Genomic DNA, 21,015 nt, shown 5'->3' with positions numbered 1-21,015 from the left:
GACAAAATTCGGTTCAAGCGGCGATGAAAAGAATAACCATCTCGAAAAGAATTTGGCAGAAGGATAAGAACCGGAAAAGAATACGGCAGAACCAAAATCCCGAACATAGGAGAACTGAGGACACAGAAGAAAAATGAATAGAAAATGGAGGCAGTGGGAAACGGGAGAAAAATAAATCTTGAATCTGATAAGATAAAAAAATAAAAAAGAATTCGAGTAGGCGGTGGAAAACGGGAGAGAAAAATTTAGAGTCTAATAAAATGAAAACACAAGAATCTAAGAAGAACAAAAATAAGGACAAACATAAAAAAAATCATAAATAGAGTCAGAATGGCAAGAGGGACAGAAATGGAAAAAAATACCAAACGAATGACAAAATTGGAAATAAAAGATGGACGACACCTCCTTACTTATTGACGCTTATTATATATAAGATATAGATACGGCGTCTAATCTATTCCCTAGCTTATAAGTTTCACTATAAGAAAAATTGGCTTTTGTGGCCATTTAATTGCGGCGAAAAAATTATTTGTGATCAAAACAGACTCATTTTAGCTGTAAATAGTCATTTCGCTAAAATTAAATGGTCACAAATAAGCAATTTTCTTGTAGTATTTTCAATTGCCGGAGCTTAGTTTGAGGCTATCTGTTTGTTTATATTATATATAGATCCATGGAGCCATCTAGATAAGGGTAGTTGTAGTACTATTCCATTCAAAGATTGATATATGGGTTGTTAATACGTCTAATTCGTACCTATAGCTAGATGTTATTATAAAATCTCTCTCTCTTTCTCTCTATCTATATATCTTGTATATATATCCCGGGGAGAAGTCCCAAATCATGTCGCAAGTCACAAAAATGTAAGCCCCACCAATAAACGACGAATTTTTTTTACAGTGAAGTCCACTTTCTTATAAAAAAAGTTACGTGAAACTTGTACGGTTCAGAGAGCTTGTACATAATATCATTATTAAATTAGCTTACCGTGCCGAGTGATCGATACTTTTTTCTATTACGTCGTCGTTGATCTGTTCTTCTACGTACCATGCAAGCAAAGGTCAACGTCGACGTGTGTTGTAGGTCATGATAACATGAATTTTATGCAGTATTTAATTTACAGCAAATTAAGGCAAAAGTTGCAGTCGTATACTAGCATTAATGATATCAACCATCTTTTCCCGTTTTCCATCTTTTAGATATTGGGCTTGAAGCTATGAATTAGGCGTTTTGAAAAGGAATTTTTTTTTTTTTTTTGAGTAAATAGATGTTAACCTTCGTTAATAAAGGACTTATAAAATTAATTTGAAAAACAAATCAATTACTAGTTCGAATTAGGAGTTAAAATTAATAATTAATACATATCAAGCTATAAATTAGTAGTTCGAATTAGCTAGTCATATTTGGCAATATATTTTTCCTTATAATTATAATATCTATATGTATCGGCATAGTCCTAACTATATATATACTAATTACTAGATCATGACCTAGCTAGCTATCAATTAATTAACAATTAATAAGGCGACCGAGACTTGTTTGAAGATACTTTTTTTTTTCTAAATTCTAATTATTGTTTATAATTTTCTCTATGCTTAATTAATATATAATAAATAATCTTGATGGTACTTGGTAATTAAGCCACTCTCACGCGTGATCTACATTAATATTGTTTTGTCCCCAATAAAATATATAATTCCGTGGAGTGTGACTGCATTATGTTGTATATGTGTTTCTTTACCAGGACCATGACGGGGCACATCACGATCTCATTAAAAATTTAGAAATTTGGTGTCTTTCATGAAACGAAAGTCGTCACGACAGCAACCCATGCATAATTAAACTCAGCTGCTATATATATTAATATATATGTGAATTAGTACTACGTACGTACAGTACCATTCCGAATATTCCCAATGTTGTTTAATTATTATCCAAAGGCCAATCGACCAATGTAATTATGAAATTAACACAAATATCATTAAAATACTAAAATAAGTCATGACTAAAGCCAAGCAGATGACATCATGACTATATATTAATAAATTCACCGCCGGTCGAAAGTACAAAAATATTATGACTTTATATATATATATATATATTATATAAATACACTAGTAAGAGAGGTCCGTGCAAGCCATGTATGCCTCTTGCACCTAGCGCCCGGTCGGTGAAAAGAAAAAAGACATAAAAAAAATATTTTCACATAAATAATTCATCTAAAAAAGTATTAAAATTAAGAAAAAATTTTTAAATAACAAAACATCATCATCTCATAAAGTATATCAAACAGTGTTAAAAAAACTCTTCAAATGCAGATTGTGATCAACAACATATATAAGGTAAACGTTTTTTTAGTTTTGTTGTAATTTAGATATTGAGTTGAGCTGTGTTTTTTTATGAATAGTAATGAGTTGAAATGGTTGGGTGAGTTTTATAGAACCTACTTAAAATGAGTTTAAGTACATTTAAATGTTAAGATGAGTTTATATATATTTATGAAAAGTTATAAAATACATAGATCTTATCAAATTAATTTCTACTATTCATATGACATATTAAAAAGTCAGCCGGTGTCAACTGCTTAAAAGGTCAAAAAAATTTCCCATGGGGTCCACTTGCAGCCAACTGGATGGAGTAAAGTAAGGGAAAAATGGACAATTTTTTTTTTTTATTGCAGCCATCACTTTGACATGAGTTTGGGCGGCATCTCTGGCATTTGGCAGAAGCATTAAATCAATTTATAGTGTAAACTCACTTAACTCAGTCTCGGATGCAGCTCAAGTTGTTGTTTGGATGGTAAAAGAGGTCTAAAAGTAAACTGTACTGAGCTCGGTTGAAGATCCAAATGGGGCCTTAAGTCATTGGATGAAGGGACATAACGTTAAATCTCTTACGAGGTTGTTCCTACACGAAATTATATAGTATGCATTGTAATGTTTTTTTGCAAGTATGGTAAATGTTCTTACATGAAATAAATTTGGAATTTTAGAAAATCTTGGAGAAAAATATTGCTATCTCAAGTATTTGTCTTAAGTCTAGCAGATGACTTTTAAATTAAACCAAGTGTTTGAAAATCTTCCAAAAATTTTAAAAGTCTAAAATAAATGGAATATTTGTAGTGTTAATGAACTGAGCATATTTTTCAAGTAAGACTCTTTAAATTTTAGAACGCGAAAATATTATTATTTAAAATTTTATTTTATTTCATTTTATTTTTATCTTATTTTATCCTTGTTAAACTAATTGAGTTATTGCATTCATCATCTATATATCACATATATTTGTTATGAGATAAAAGAAACAAAATTAAAATAGATGTGGTGTACTGTGGTGTAGCCTTGTAGGGAATGATAAATAAAATTTTTATTAAAATTAATATTATAAAACTGTTAACTCTCGATGTTGTATTCTTCAGAACTTTGAACATTACTTCATGAGTTGTGTTACACGAGACACCTGATCGATAAGGTCAAATGAACTTTTCTTTTTCATACTTTTTTTATACAATTTTTTATACTCTTAAACATTTTCTTTTAAATTACAACATTATTAAAAAATACTTACTTAATCATTATTAAAAAATAATAAACAAAAAAATTAATCGGTAGAAATACTCGAATCCAAAATGGATACCCCAAACATTTCTCTTACTTCATAGCTCGAAGAGAGGACACGTGGACATTTGCAAACCAATTATTTTTCTTCTTTTCTACTTTCCTTCTCTCTCTCTCTCTCTCTCTCTCTCTCTCTCTCTCTCTCTCTCTCTCTCTCTCTCTCTCTCTCTCCCCTTCTTCCCCACCATGAAAGCTCATCTCATCCTCCACCGTTGCCAACGACGACTTCGCAACAACCTAGAGTAAGCATTTTCCTTTATCTGCTCTCCCATTTTTTTCTCCACAAAATTTTATCTCTTTTTTTCTCTTTCCCTCTTTCTTTCTATATTTTTAGATCTAAGCTATGTGAGGAAATCTACGGGAAAATTTTGCGTCTTGGGTTGGATGTTTGGGATGAGGCGTTTCGGATCAAACACCAAAAGTGAGAAGTTTGGAAAGTTTGCATTTTTTAATCATTTTTTAAAAAGTTTATATTTTTCTATTAGTCTATTAGTCTTTAATGGTTTTCTGATCCATTTGAAAATCAAATGAATGACATCTTATTTTGCCTTATCTGAGAATCAAACAAAATAATGTGTATTCTCAATAGAAATGACGTAAGATACTTACAGTTATAGCTCTCAGATCTCCCCACCCTCTTGAATATTCTATAACTTTTTAGTGAGATAGAATTTTGGATTTTTTTGAGTTAATTAGCTATCTCATATAAGTGTTGTTTTAGTAGTTTGGGAGTTGATTATGTTGTATACGACCTGTGTATATTGGCATTGCCTAGATTTCTACTAAGAAAGTTCTTATAAAAAAATGGGGGTTGATGTAAAACAAACCAGAACCAAAAATTGCAAAAAAAAAAAATTGGCAGGAGAGAGAGACAGAACTTTCAGACTAATCCGTAAAAGAGACGACACTGCATGAGGGACAAAATTGAAAAGTAAAGAGATAAGTCGGTGAAATGAAGAAAAACAAAAAAGGGAAGGAAATTTCTTGAGAAAACATGGGGCAAAATTGGAAAAAAAAAATGGTGGTCGAAAAAATACTATTCATCAATCAGGGGCAAAAACGTAATAATACTTTATGAAACAAAGGCACCAGCAGAACAAAAATAAATAACACTAGAAGCAGGGGCAAAATTGTAATAACGATCACTCACAGAAGGGCACAAGCAGAAAGTAAAATATAAGAGCCAGGACAAAATTGTAATAATAATCAGCTACATAGGGGCATAAATGAAAAATAAAGTGTCAAACAAAAGTCACTATTCATTCTTGTCCACTTAAGGATAGCCACTTTTATAGTATAAGATATATATATATATATATTTATATAATATGAACTACTTTTTATGAACTGGCTATATATTAAAGTTGTACTACATATTATATTATAGGGGTGTCAAATCGTGTTAACGGGTCGTGTTCATGTCATGCCAAGATATGTATATTATACTATATAAGTCAACCCTAACCCGACCCGTTAAGTTTATCGTGTCAAAATCTCAAACCCTAACACGACCAAATAACATAACGGGTCGTGTCGTGTCAACCCGTTTTAATCTATTTATGTAAATGGATTGAAACAAACCCAAAATTAACCTCTTTAATCTAGTTAAATTTAGCATAATTTTATATAAATGTTAAAATCACAATATCTATAAAAAATATAAAACTAACTACAAGTCCAAAATTACAATCTAAACAATAAAAATATCGAAATTAAAATCTCAACAATTTTATTTTTTAGGTATAAGGGTATAATTGTAATTTTAACTTTCTTAACGGGTCATAACGGGTTGACCCGTTATCAACCTGTTAAGCTATCGTGTCTTAACGGGTCAACCCGTTTTGACCCGAACCCGTTAAGGGTAAACTCTAACCCGCTTTTATCGTGTCGTGTTCGTGTTGAGTTAATGGATCCTGTCACATATTGACACCCCTAATTATATATGCAGCCCAATCTTTAATATATTGGCCACGTTAAAAACAATAACATCATTAGGTACAGATGATCATTAATTAATTAATTGGAAATATATATGGCGAATCGTGTAATATTTCAATATACAGATCACCTAATAAAGTGTGACAACAAACTGATCTTAATTATATGCCAATTATTAAATCTAAAGTCTAACCGAATAACTAAATATATAATTAAATGTGTACATAGTAAGTACATTGTCATAAATGGAGCATACTGCACCACTAGGGTAACACAACTTTAGGGTTACTTTCTTTAGGGTTAAAAGAGTGATGGATTTTATTTTTTTTTTCTTTCTTTTTTTAGTTTGAAGTTCACTTTCATTGAACAAATAGTCAAATACTATGTCATGTTGAAAGCTTGTCTGTTGGTGCCATGTCAAACGTATAGTCCCTAATCACAGTACATGGATAAATATATTAGTATCATTAACACAAAGGCCCCGATACAATTAATTCAAGAGTCAAAATGACCACATTTTGAGACAAATAAATATGAATGTGTTGAAAACAGAAACAACTAGCAAGGCCGTAAAAAAGCAAGAGAAGAAATAATATTCTTGTGGAGATTATTTACGCAACCCTCTCAAATTTGAACCTTTTTCTACAAACTCCAATTTCTTTTGAAAGAGCAAAAAAAAAAAATCTTGTGAGACATGATGGGTAGTTTTTTTTGTTGTGTTAATTATACTTAAATTAATAATAAAGGAGACTAGTAATATAAATTATTACCATGTATGAGATTTGTGACTTAATTGTTACGAGCCAAGCCCTCAGTTGTGATACCCACAACGTTATGAATCCAACCCTTTGGGTTTTTTATGAGTCTAGATCCATTTAAGTCGAAATAACAGGTCTTTTACTCTAGTGACTGAGTCTTAGGAATAATTCTTTGAAAACAGGATTAAGGGGATAATGCTATCTAAGTTGTTGTCATGTAACTAAGTATTGTTGGTTCTGTTGTTCTGTTCCTTATATTTAGGCAACTAAGTGTTAGTTTGTTAGTGATTGTTATTTTTAAATATTCTCTGGATGGAAAATCAAGCAGAGAATTGTTGCCCAACTTTATCTTTCGAGATTGATCATCTCAAACCGATCAACTTATCCTTCAAGTTATATTTTCTGTTACTTCATTACGAGGCTACTCATAACATTAGTGTCTCTGCTCTTGTAGGACAGTTATCTAAAAAATAAAAGTTATGTTTAAGAATATAGAAGGTATGGTGGGCAACAATGTTCATGGGGGAATAACTACGTTCCATCGAGGACAGCTTAGTGTACGACGACGAAAGCCACAATAGAGATCTTATGTTGTGCAGCAGATTAGGAGGTCACATGCAGCGCAAGTAGGAACCGCAAGCGATGAGTCAACATCTGCAGTATCAGATGATGACTCAATAAAGCCACCTACTATAATTTATGAGAGTAACTTAAATCATGCTCCTGTGGTGGAAAACCCCCCTAGTGAGCCCGGTAAGCACATTCATATCATCATTCTTTGAAAATTCTTACAAATGGAGCATGATATACATATTACTGATAATACTGATATAGATATTCATATTGAGTATTATGTGAAGAACTTGTTTGTATTGTGTTTTTATATGTATTGCAACCAACAAGGAAGCAAGCTCGTGGTGGGGTGGCGAGTGGAAGGATGTTTACGAAGCTTCGTTTTATGGGGCCCTTTCCGCTATTGATTCTTGAGGGACATACCTTACCCTCATGTGATAATGCAAAGATTTATAGCCGTCGAGTGACATGGATTGTGAAGCACCACGCAAACACGATGCATGTTAGCTGGAGGTTTGTTCTGAATGAGGAGGAAGAGGAACTAATTCAACGTGTCAGGGTGAGTATAGTCATGCCTATTTCCAACATATAATTTGTGAGCATACTATTTTTGCTTAATCCCACACAGTAATTTCTTACATTACGTTATTAGGCGAATTTCATCCTAGATTGGGAGAACCCAAATCATAGAAAATGTGTAGAATTACAGCTATAATGTAATTACAATACTTTTCATCATAATTGTACTTAGAATATAAGAGACGCCCTACACATACAGTGGCCTTGGCAAAAGGGTCAATAATGGTGGAAAATTTGTGTAACCGATGGATATCTTCTGCCTTTCAGGTAACACATTAGTTATATCGTTTTTAGGGTTAGTTTAAATAAGTGGAATAATATCCCAATTTCAGGTTGTATATACATAAGTCGTTTTGTTAGGGACTGAATTTGTATGGAAGATATGTTATGCATTAACATTGTATGATGGAAAAAAGTACAAATTTTGATTAAATATACTAATTCATTTCCATGGTTTGGATGACCTAGAAATTATCAAGTCAAAATAAGATGAATTGGGAGAAGGCACGATCAAATCAAGTAGTCGGGTCGAAGTCATTTGTCAGGTTAATCGTTGAGAATGTAAGGAATTTCTATTATGTATAGTATCTGTAACTAGTAAACATGCGTATACAAGTCATTATAACCGTAATGAACTATAATTACTTTGTAGCATGACATAGTCAACAACTTAGTTGATTTTTATAAATTATCTTGGTAGTCTGGCAAGAAAGGGGAGATTTGTTACAGAATACAGTGAAGAAAACTATGTAAGCAACAATAACACTATCATACATTTAGTTTATTCATGTTAAAAGAATATTTATTTACATAAGGTATCTGTATTCTTTGTATAATAAAATCAAATGGTCTATCTAGGAAAAGAGAGAGATGCCACTTGCACAAATAAAGATGTAGCAAAGGAGGTCTTCAAAGAGATGCTAAGGGACAGATCTGGGTATGTCTGAGGGTTGGGCCGTTCAGTTGTTCCTGAACCAAAACTAACCTCTCATTTGGTCACCAATCTAGTACAATAAGTTGGGAGCTATAAAGGGAAGTGCAAGGAACTGACAAGAGCCTTAGAATTAGTTATGGAGAATCAGAGGCTCTATAAAGAATGCATGAGCCTGAAGTTGGCCCAAATCATGGAGTCTCAAAGAGAATCCAGAAGTGATCCGTAGGCAACTTGACATGTAACTATATTTGTATGTAACTACTTTTTGGACTATATATATAGGGCAATTGCATAATAATATTTTTTTTCGGCTGAGCATGAATGATTTCCTTGATATTATAATTAGGGGTGAATTCAGTCCGGTTCAGTCGGTCCGTAAGAAGTTTTATGGACCAGACCGAACCTCTTTGGTCCAGGGGTTTTCCCACCCTAGACCGGACCAAACAGCCATAAGGACCGGTCCGGTCTAGTCGGTCCATTTGGTCCAACCCTATACCAAATGGGTCAATGGTCAAATCCTTATATGCTATGTTTTTCGGCTCAACAGTGAAAGTCCACTAACATTTTATCTAATTTTAAGCCAAAAAATACCAAAAAAGAACTTGAAAAATAAAATTAGTCATAAAAGGAAAATTGTCTACAAACAATAAATTTGAATAAAATATTTTACTACAAAAAAATAAAAATATTCTATATCCATCCAAACAATTTAAACAAGGTTAAATTGAAAACTGGAAATTATACTATGCACAACATGTAAGTAGCATGCATACTAACAGAGAATCAAATCTGGCTTCTAAAAGAAAGAAAAAAAAATCATTCCCAAGCATAGATAATGAAAACTTAAAATTATACAGGTCTCAAAAACTGAAAATTAAAAGAAGATCTAAAAAAAATAACAGTAGAAGACTAGAAGTCATATTTAGTAATTTACATCAAAAGCTCGGAAAAAAACATAGCTCTCAAATATGAAATAACACTATAACAGTAGCATAAAGCATTTACACCAATACAAATTATACAATTATGCTCCTGACAGCTCCTAGCCTCCTATATCTTTTGGCTTGACATACTTTTAAATTTTCACAGTATTCTGTAAAGTGTAAATAAAGAAATTATTAGCAAAATTTCTCATCACCAAACATAGTTTAACATAATAAGTGTTCAAGTCAAACCATATATTCCAAGAATAAGCACCGTACAATCCCACTATGATTAACACTGCCCCAATGATCCTGAAAAACAAATGGACCAATTTGGTATTCATATTTCATACTTCAAACTTGGGTGGTTTCTTATGCATGATATATAGTATCACATATTTAACCTGTTATTTTTATGATGAAAAAATATATTTCTAAGTCTACTTACTAACACTACTCAACACATTAATGTTAATGTGAAAGTCTTCCATCCACGTTAGTTAGCATAAAAAAGAATTAATCTTTTTAATTACTTTTTATAATTAATAATGGAATCCAGAATAAATAGTAGTATTCATACATTAATACATACACTGACTTGCATGTATATATAGCAAAACTCTTGAATTATTGCAAGTGACATTTCAATAATTCTAGCTATCCTTTGATCTCAATATGCATATAGATGAGGCACTTAATTGCATGGATGATATGGTTTCTTGGTCGACCGAAGTAAACTGAGTTGGACGATGTTATATATGCATGCAAGAGTAAATATTTTTTTGATGTTAACAGGCCGCCGGCATAGTCTAAGTAGCAGGATCGATGTATACAAGAGAAACACCTAGCCATGAAAAAAATAGATACAAGAATATCATGAAAAGTGAGCCCATTAAAATTTAAGGGTTTTGCCCAGAGATATAATGTGTTGAAAAAAGAACTTCTGATTTCCTCCAGCAAACATTCCTTATCTTTGAAGTTCTGGGATGTGTACAACCCATGCATGGTACCTCAACTAGACTTTGTTGTCCTAAGTCTAAAGTATTAAACGATGGGATGTGTATGCTAGTAAATGAGGGCCAAGTAATGGTCTAACATCAATATTGAAACATAAACCATATCAGAAACTACTGGACTTGGCTAGCTAGGCTCTATTTAAAGAATAAAGTAAGAGACATGCAGAAAGGAGGTATTTAAGCAGCTTGGAGGATTGAAATTAAGAAAATAACAAGACATGCTTAAATGCAAAGATATAACCAAAGGTAGAAGGAAAAAATCACTACAGGAAAGATCAAGAAGCTTATTAAAAAATATTTGTAAGTCGAAAAATCCAAGAAGGATAACAGAACTAAAACTAAAGCTAAGACTACCACTACAAGTCAAGCCCGAAACAACTTGCTCCTATTCTCATGGAGGATGGATATAGATGGGAAATACATAGATGATAGAATTAACAGAAACTGAAAACTAACAACTAACAAGCTAAAACAGATTCACTTCATTAATTTGCATTAGTTATAGACATTATATTTGATGCCTCGATAGAATTTTCACCCTCCCGAACAAGTTCTATACAATAAAGAAACAAAAAAATTATATAAATTTACATAACATATTGTATTATAGATCATAAAAGTTATAAAATGACGGAAATAAGAAACATACCCATATCCAACTGCCTCTCAAAATCCTCTACCTTATTCATTAAAGTCCTAAGGCTAATTGGAGTAGAAGAAGAATGAAACCAATTCTGTGCACAAATGAGACGACCCTCAACTATCATCGGAGATAAACTAATTCGGAAAGGATTAAGGACACGACCCGCCGTGATAAATGTAGATTCAGATGCCACTGTAGATACCGGTATTACAAGTACGTACATTGCGTGCAACTTTTGAAAGTACGTGATATCTAACTGAACTAACCTTCCACCAAATAAAAATGTCAAAACTTGCATCTTCTTATTCACAACTTTCAATTAGGTATCTACCAACTTCACTCTTCACTACAAGAAAACTGGGCTATTGCGGCGATTTTTTGTCCGCTGGAAATAATATTGCCGTAATAGCCCAGTTTTCAAGGCGATTTTTGCTTCGACGCAATATCCCAGGGGTGCGGTTTTAATTTTATTTTTTTGCAGCGAATTTTAAGTTTTTTGCGGCGTAATTTATTCGCCGCAAATAAGTTTAGGTTTTACGTGGCGATTTTGAAGATAGTTGTGGCGAATTTATCCGCCGCAAAATGATAAAATCTTATGGCGTCGCACAATTTTGCCGCAATAGTGATTTTAAGTCGTGGGCGCCAACACCCCAGGAAAAGTTTACATTTCCCCCCAAATCCCGATTTCTCTATTCCTCGTCCCCAACTTTCACCCATCTCCATTTCTCTCTAGCTACAGATTACTCACCGCCCACACAAAATTTCCTCTAATGAACTTCCACCGAATGAAACCGCTAATTCACGAACCAGTGATTCTCGCATAAGCGATGTACGCGGTTCCGCCCCATCGAAAACCCAGTAATCGGCTTCTTCATCAGTTTATGCGGAGTCGACACCAGTGAAAAAAGTCCAGTTTTCTTTTACTCTAAGGCTTTGTGAAATCATCATCGTCGACCCTTTTCCGAGGCAAAGTGGGTTGGAGTCCATTTTCCGTCCCATTCATCTCCTGATCCACTCAGATGGAGTCGATTTCCCAAGGTAATACTCTGTTCTAGGTCTTCATGGTTCTTAACGAAATCGTGCGGGTAAATTAGAAATGGGGTTGTTTTGCTATAATATTTATGCTTATGTTTTCCTTTTGCACACACATTTGACAATCACGAGCGGGAGCAAGTGTTTTAGTTTTTTCGACTCTGGCTTCATTCGGAGTGCCTGGGTTACGGGCAGAACAAATTAAACCCAATGTGACTTGTTTTTTTAGTTATTAAATCAGCATTAACATCTTATGCCTGCACACACACAGAGGACCTAATCATCAAGTTGTATCTGTTGCTTCATATAAGTAAAATGGAAGAGGCAAAGTCATTCAGAAACACTTAGTGCTAGATTTTAGGGTGAAAAAAAAGAAGAGAAAAGATAAACAAAGAAGAAGGAGATAGCTAAGATTATCTTGGGTGAACCAAATCAACAAACTAATTACAAACTAATTACAAAGAATAGGTTAGTAGATGTTCTTCTGTTTTTTAAATAGTTAGTATCTTTGTATTATATATTTGGTTCCGTTTGTATGGTATGGGGTTTTATATTTTTTGGGTTCATTTTTTTAGGCTTTTGTAGGTTTTTTTTTTTCAATTAAAACTCAAGGTTTTATTAAAAATAGAGACATGATTCTCTTTCGGTTTGTATGATATTGGGTTTTATATTTATTTTGGTTCATTTTTTTAGGGTTTTAGTTTTTTATGTTTTCATTAGGACTCAAGCATTTTATTAAAAATAGAGACATGCTTCTTATTAAGTAAAAACTAATTGGACTTCACCAAACAATATGACTGAATCGGTTTTTGGTTGAAGAATTTTATGTTTCATTTATTTTTTACTTTCTCATCTATATCTGTCTTTTAAAAATCGTCAGAGTGAGAGAAGTTTTTGTAAAATAAACCAAACAAAAAATAAATGAAAGGAATTGTATGATTGGTGAATTTTCAAGGTAGTTAAAAAACATGCTCGTAAACAAAATTCCTGTGTATTCCAGGAAGAATTTTGGTCTATGTTTCTAGGTATAGAAAAAAACCATGTAAGTTTTGATTGATTATAAGAGCTCAAGGTTTTGTTTCAAAAGTTTTGGTCTATGTTCCTGTGAAGGTTTTGTTTCGCCGCTATAGAGCGGAAATGGCTTTAGGATTGTGGCGATCGAGCGGCGATTGATAGATCGCCGCATCTGAGCTACAGCAGCGATTATGAGGCTCATTTCTGGCGAATTCGAGCGTCGCAATTGCCCAGTTTTCTTGTAGTGCTTGCTTTCTAAAGAGTTTTTCGACTGTAACCGTTGCTTAAATCAAACCATTTTTTGTGCCGTCCTATCCTTAACTCTACTTATACTATCTATAGTATTTACATCTTCACATGGAGAACTTGTGCGCTGTTGGTGCTGTCATAACTTTGAATATTATATTTTCTAGTGCAAGTTATAAATTAAAACTATATATATATTATGCATATATGAATAGATCCAAATTAAATTTATATATATATATATATATATATATATATATAGTTTAACATGTTTTTTTCCCTGCAAATTCAATATTAACTTATTTTTCGGTCATTTGCGGATGATCTTTGATTTTACAGCTAGCAGCGCAGCTGTTCAGGTATGAACCAAACAAATCAGAGGAAAATATTGGTGAATCTTTCGACAACTTTTTGCAAGGACTCATGTCATGCCCCATAAACATCCCTGGTACTGCGCGCTTATCATAGATGTCTAGCATGGGGTACGGAATCCCATCTGATCCCAACGTAATTCTTATATTTTTCAAAATCTAAAGCACTCTGATCATTAAGACCACCTTTTAATTCTTTCTAATACGTATATATCAATTCCATTGTCATACAGAACCAGAAGCGGCGGTGAACATAATAACCAACACACTAGAAGAGAGAAAACGTAATCCTGAAATTCGCAGAGGAGATTTTCTTGATCAGATTTTGGCCGACATGAAAACGGAGTCGTTCTTGACGGAGAAATTCATCACCTACATGATGTTTGGGCTTATGATCCTTGCAAGCTTTGAGACTATATCAGCAACTCTTACATTAGCCATTAAATTAATTACAGATAATCCTAAAGTTCTGCAAGAATTAACTGTTAGTGGCAGCTCATACATGCAGATACAGTACTCAGAAATACCTTAAGGCATTTTGGTTTTGACATCTATCATGTTATTTTTGTTAATTAGAAGGAACATGAAGCAATTGATCTTAACAGCAGAGAAGATGCCGATTTTGGGCACATTCTATATATCTTACGTTTTATGGATCGGCATGCAAGATAGGTGATCATCAATGAATCACTTAGGCTGGGAAGTGTTGCTCCTGGGATCCTCATGAGAAGAACACTTCATGAAGACATTCAAGTAGACGGTAAGTTCTAACCATGTCTTCTCCCTCTCTCTCTCTCTCTCTCTCACACACTCAACAATGGCTCTTAATTTTCATGGTGTGTTGATCGATCAACGTGATATATTAAAAATTCCTTGTTCAATTGAAAAGTACGTTTAGTTCCTTCTGCCCTTCAACGTCTGAACCCAAGAACTTACGAGGATCCTCTAGCATTCAATCCTTGGCGATGGCAGGTACTGCAATATGTAGGGTCTACCTCACGTCTAATTTATTCGCTCCAGTCACCAAAATCATTCCTGATCAGTAGAATTATATTAGCATACGTACATGGACTGAGTTTTGCTTCATTTAATGACTCTGTGATGAATTAAATATAGGACATCTCTGCGAACGTCACAGCGAAGAATTTCATACCATTTGGGGCAGGCATGACGTCATGTGTTGGAGCAGATTTCAGCAAGGTTCTCAAAGCATTGGCAATGGTCAAATCTAAAATTTAATTTGAATGTTATCTTTTGATTATAATATAGACTTTTAATTAGATTAGTCTATATTAAATTAGTTATCTTAAAGTATAAATAATAATAAAATATTATATATTTTAATTTTAATATTTTAATTTTTTTTTAATATTTTGCAAACACATTTAATCTCCACAAAATGTCTATCACAGATCAAATTCTGTAACATTTTTACCAACATTTAATCCAAAAGTTGAGAAATCCATCAACTTCAGCAACTACCAAACCAACAAAGCAAAACTTGTTGCTACCCAACCATAAAAACAGTTCATAAATCAGTTGCTACCCAACATTAAATTTTACCAATAAAACAAAACATCTATACAGATTTTCACCAACTTCAGTAGTAGTAGCTAGTCAAAATACTAATTAAAGTTTTACAAAACTCTTCGAAACCGCGAAGAACTGCCAAGAGATGCTCCACAACATAATTTTCTGCCACAAAATCAATTAAATGTCACTTGTTAGCCTCTCCAACAAAAGGGTTGCAATACAAATTCCATGTTTAAGTGCAAAAGCTTCCACACATCATGGTTTTAAGAATGAGGGACCTAATGGGTGTAACACAGTTACACTATAAATTAGTAGAACATGCATTTGTGTAGTTCTACTTCATGACTTCATTATGGAACTAGATTAAATTTTGATAAAGGAATCTAGTTTTTCTTTAAGAGTCACAAAGCACATCACGTACAATTGAGGTTTGATGCATACTGAGAATCATAGGAGCAACTTCTCAAAATTAAAAGCAATATAACCTCAGTGTGTGTGTCTTTATATTTAAAAATATGTACATATATACATGTGTGTGGAGAGAGAGGCTGAGAGAGAGAGATCAAAGGCAAAAAAAAAAAAAAAAAAAAAAAAAAAAAAGAAACTACTCCTTTCACAATTTCCACATAGTCCAAGATTATTTGCATAACTAATCACGTATACTGCCCATGTAGACAACCAAATAAATAAAACAATCTTGTAAGAATCATGTGTAAACAGAAAAGCTTAAGAAGTATTGATGCTTAAGAAAAGCTATAGACATAATTCACGATGGCCTATACATGTGAATGTGCAAAGAATTAGAGGAGTCATTACACGACCAGATGACTCACTATCATTCTCAATTTACTTTAAGTAGCTATTACTGAAAGCACTAGGCTCAATATAACCTCTTTGAATAGAAATCTCAATCCAAATCCAATTCCCATAGAATAAATTGATAGATAAATACAATGTCATTGCATAATATGGGGATGGAAACATGACAATATGTTAGCATGCAAGGAATTACAAAGTTATAGATTTGGTCATTGTGTGCCTCTCTCTATCAATCTCAAAGTTATTTTTAACACAATGACGAGATACAATCTCAATTATAGCACGTAAATGAATCGGATGTGTACCAAATAGATCTATAATCTATATCATACAGATCAGTATTCTTGGAAAAACTTCAATGAGATTTTACAGTGCTTACTAAGTTCAGTTTTGAAAACCAATGCCAACCTCTTGCCTAATTTCCTAAACCTTGCATATAAAGAACATATAATGGTGCCTAGTTTCGCAAAATGCCATTATAATTCTTTACAATGAACCAAATGTATAGTATGGGGATAATCACAAATCAAGAAACAAATGCATAGCAAACAAATGCATAGCAAAAAACAGAGTTCCAAGCAAGAAACAAATGCATAGCAAACAAATCTATAGCAAAATGCATAGTATGGGGATAATCGCAAATCAATTTGTCAAGAAACTAAGAAAATCTAAATCCAAAAAACTAAGATAATTTAAGCAAATTACAGAGAAAAAATGAGAATGCTTCCTGATAACACACTACGCATGACCACAGAGAAATACCCAAATCACAAACCAAAATACCGAAATCACAAATCAATTACACGGAAATACCCAAATCGTGATTTTCAAGTTCAGTTTGTGGAGGAAATATGCAACCTTTTGGACAACGATTCACCAACAAGGCAACCTTGTGATAGAGTGGTCCTTGCAAACCCTAACATAGAAAAATCACTTGATGAAATGGGAGAAAATAGAAAGAGAAAAGGGAGAGGAAATCTAAGTAGAGAAGAGGGAGAGACGAGCGAGGAAGAGAAATTACCTTTTGGGTTGGAAGATGACGGCTATGTGGACTCACGATGGAGAGAAGGCGTCTTGCGGTTGAAGAAGACGAAGGACTTAAGACGGGGTGTTCGCACGTTTCAGGATGAAGAAAGGAAAATGCCAAAGAAGAGAAGAAGATAAGGGAGTTTCGAGAGAGAAAAAAAGTGCGAGGTTTCGAGAGAAAGAAAGAGAATGGCAAAGAAGAAAAGAAGAGAGAGTTTCGGGAGAAAGAAAGAAGAGAAAGAAGAAATGGAGGATTTTGGGATGAAGACAGAGAAAAATCGAGGGAAAGACTGAGCGGGAGGCAACAAAATAATAAGATAAGAATTTGGTCTCTCGCCAGACTTGGCCATTGTAGATGTTTAGCTAGGCCATTGTAGATGTTTTCTTTTCACATTTACTTTCAATTTGGACTTGCATTGGCAAATGGCTAGTCCATTGCCAATGCTCTCATAGTCGTTTTCTTTCACGCCTTGGTCAGTGGGTCACCAAATATAGGTACGTACATACATCATTCACATGCAGCACTTTACATTATATATAGGAAGTTGCTACGACTCTTTTTTTTTTTTCTTTTTTTTTTTTTTACCATTTTTTAAAACTATTCAGATATTTTTTTTTAAAAAATCACATATTCATTTAAAAATACTTACTTAATCATTAAATAAAAAAAATTAAAATATATTTTGAAAAAGGATTTCAGTAGAAAACTTATGTGGACATAGTGTTTTCCTTATATATATATATATATATATTGAGCAATTAAAACTAATTACGAATACGTACTATGCCTATATCATTTTATTTAAATACACACATTTAAGCATTAAAATAAAAACATAAAAATAACAAATCATGAATTAGTTAAATAAAAGTATATAATGTACGTAAGACTTACTGTAAAAAATTGTTGGACATACCTACTAGGGTTGTACAAGAAATCGGAGAACCGACCAGAATCGACTCAGATCGTCCGTCGGAGCTTAAAATCGACCGAAACCGACATAGAACCAGTCGACGAGTGGTTGGATTTGCCAAAAACCGATGCCCAGCGGTTCGGTCTCGGTTTGATCCTGGGCCGAACCGCTGAACCGACCGAATTGATAAAATGTTTTTTCTTTTTAATTATACATATATGAAACGACGCCGTTTCACTTAAGTAAGTGAAACAACGTCGTTTTAGGACTCGGTGATTAAAATAAATAAATCAAACGGCGCCGTTTCTCTCTAGGGTTTTAAATCCCACAACGTTTCTTTCTTCTTCCCCGTTTCTCCTTCTTCATTTCTCACACCGCCCTCTCTCTCTCTCTCTCACATCGAGGCTTCGCACGCAGCGGCAGGGTCACCTCCATCGCAACCGAAGACACTGACGAACCGACCGTAGCTATGCCGAGACCGACATCAACGGTTTTCTCCCCCTTCACCGGTCGGTTTCAGTTGAGATTTTCTTCATTTTAAGGGATCGGTGCGGACCAAAACCGCACCGATACCTTTTGTTTTCACACCTAATACCTACCCAAAGCAATTTCATTTTAATTGGGGGACTTATAAGACCACCGGGAGGCTGGGTCCCAAGAGTCTTTATCGAGAAGTGTAAAATATACTTTTTTTTATTTTGTGTGTTCTTTTTCAAGCATTTTTCAAATTATTTAAAATATATATTTTTTAAAAAAATTACAAATTCATTTAAAAACACTCATTAATTATTAAGTGAAAAAAAAACCACCATCAATAGCCTTTCTCGGTGGCTAGCTTTCCTCGATGGGATAAGCATTTTTTTTTTTTTGATTAAGCACACATTTTTGCATATGTACTATTCTTTAATGAAAAATGATAAATACACATCACTTTTCACAATATTTTATACAAGAGAAAAGCTACTTTGTCTCACTCATTTGACTGCTCAAGTTGATCGTTTGTCCAAAAAAAATTTTTATATTTAGTGATTAAAAAAGTGATTTTAAGTGTATTAATGTATTTTTTTTATGTTTTAAAAATATTTAAATGTGAAAAAAAATGTGAAAAAAAAATACTACCGATACACCCAACAATAAGAGTGGGCAATATAATAGCCCCACTCTTTACACTAATATTTTAAAAAAAAATATGTATTTTTATAAAAATTTTATAAAAATAATATTATTTTATAAAAATACCCTCACAACACTGCAAACACGGCAGTTGAGTCTTATGTACCTACCATCGATTTCATTGTGGACTTTACATCATCCATCATTTAATTTATTATGCACTTGGCATGACATCAACTCTGATGCTATAATTACAGATTTAATTAATTAATTGAAATCATTTTTATTTCAACCATACTTTTTGAATGCTCATTTCATTAATAAATCGAAGTTACAAATGTGACTTATCGATACAAGAAATTTCAATACATAGAAAATTCAGTTATAAGCCAACTAACTCAACAGATCTGTAGCTTCCCCACACACAAATATATTTGCAGTGGATATTGTCTTAACTTCTAACCAAACTTTCTCGGAACAGAGAAAGCGCTCTGTAAAAACAGAACTTAAAAGTCCTCTCTATCCTCCCAGGAAAGAAGAGTACGGGACACTGTTATGGACATCAAATCCAAAGCCTATTCCTATTTTATTATAACTAAACTAACCAACAACTATAAAAAACTACATTAACAACTACAAGACCACAAGCTCTGGTGAGACCTCAGACGACACGCCCACCGCAAGCATCGTCATTTCGAGCTCTGGTAGAACGAGCACCCAGCGTACATACAGACCACAACAACCCGGCCGTATAACCACCGGCCGTAGCATCGCCCAACACTCTCGAAAGCCTTGCCTTGGATTACGTTCGATCTAAAAGCCCAAACCTCACTCGGGTCAACAAAAGCAACACCAACATAAGAAACAAGAAAAACTACAAAAATTGAAAAGGACAACAATCATAGAAACGAAACAAAAGACAATACAAAAAAACAAAACGGATGAACAGTGCACATTGATCGGCATTGTTTCGTGCAGAACTGTTCACGCTGGGAGGGAAGCCGACGGTCAGACTTGGAAGACCCGGAGCCAGCGGTTCCACAGCAACCGAGCGTGGTGTCGGTAGAGGATTCCTCGGTGGCGCGTGGCCCCCACGCGCCAAACGCTGTCCGGATTTTCGTCCCGCGCGTGCGGTCTACGCGCCACTCCGATGGACGCCGGATTTGGAGGTTTTGAAGATCGGCGGCTGGCCGTCATACCGGTGGGGCGCGTGTAGAGAAATGGGGGCCGAAAAGGCTCGAACGGCTATCCTCCCTTAATTCAACCATACTTAAAAAGTAATAATAATACTTGCACAATATATTTGATCATATATATTATAAAATAAGAATATTTTTATAAAATCATATTATTTTTATAAAATATATTTTATAAAAATACTTCTCATTTTTAAATATTATAAAAAATTATCTATACTTATCATTTTTTTTTAAATTATTATGTCAATCATTAGTAAACAACCGAATCATGACTTCACCGCTTAAATAAGATATATGTAAAAAAATAATATTACTGTACTTCTAATTTATATTTATTATATCTTTTTGATGTTACATTATTTGTGACTTATAGTAATATTAAATACAGTCGTAAAATATATAAGAATTGTGTAATTATTTTTAAAAAAAGATATAATATTAAAAAATTAATTTTTTTATGTAAATTTTATATTTACTTATTTTTTAAAAAATATATATATAATATTTATATATTTTATGATTATAAATATCATTAAATAAAAAAATTTAAAAGAGGAATAAAATATATAAATAATTTTGATAATTCGGAAGATTTGTACCTTTATTTTTAAAAAAAGCAAATTTATTTTTGATACTCCCGACAAAGTAATAGCACGACAGATCATGCAGCTTCACCGTCCAGTTGCTTGGATTAGAAAGAGGCCCTACATTCCCAATGGGCAGAAGCAAACAGGCATATGTGTCAACAGATCATCAAAATCTTGACG

General features: G+C 33.4%; 1 pseudogene; it reads left to right on the top strand.

Annotated features, from left to right (window-relative positions):
* Positions 1 to 7,382: 7,382 nt before the first annotated feature.
* On the top strand, positions 7,383 to 17,160 carry LOC118349173 (annotated as a pseudogene).
* The last annotated feature ends 3,855 nt before the right edge of the window (positions 17,161 to 21,015 follow it).

The sequence above is a fragment of the Juglans regia genome, chromosome 8, assembly GCF_001411555.2.
Source record: "Juglans regia cultivar Chandler chromosome 8, Walnut 2.0, whole genome shotgun sequence".
NCBI lineage: Eukaryota > Viridiplantae > Streptophyta > Magnoliopsida > Fagales > Juglandaceae > Juglans > Juglans regia.
This window is presented reverse-complemented; position numbering and strand designations above follow the sequence as displayed.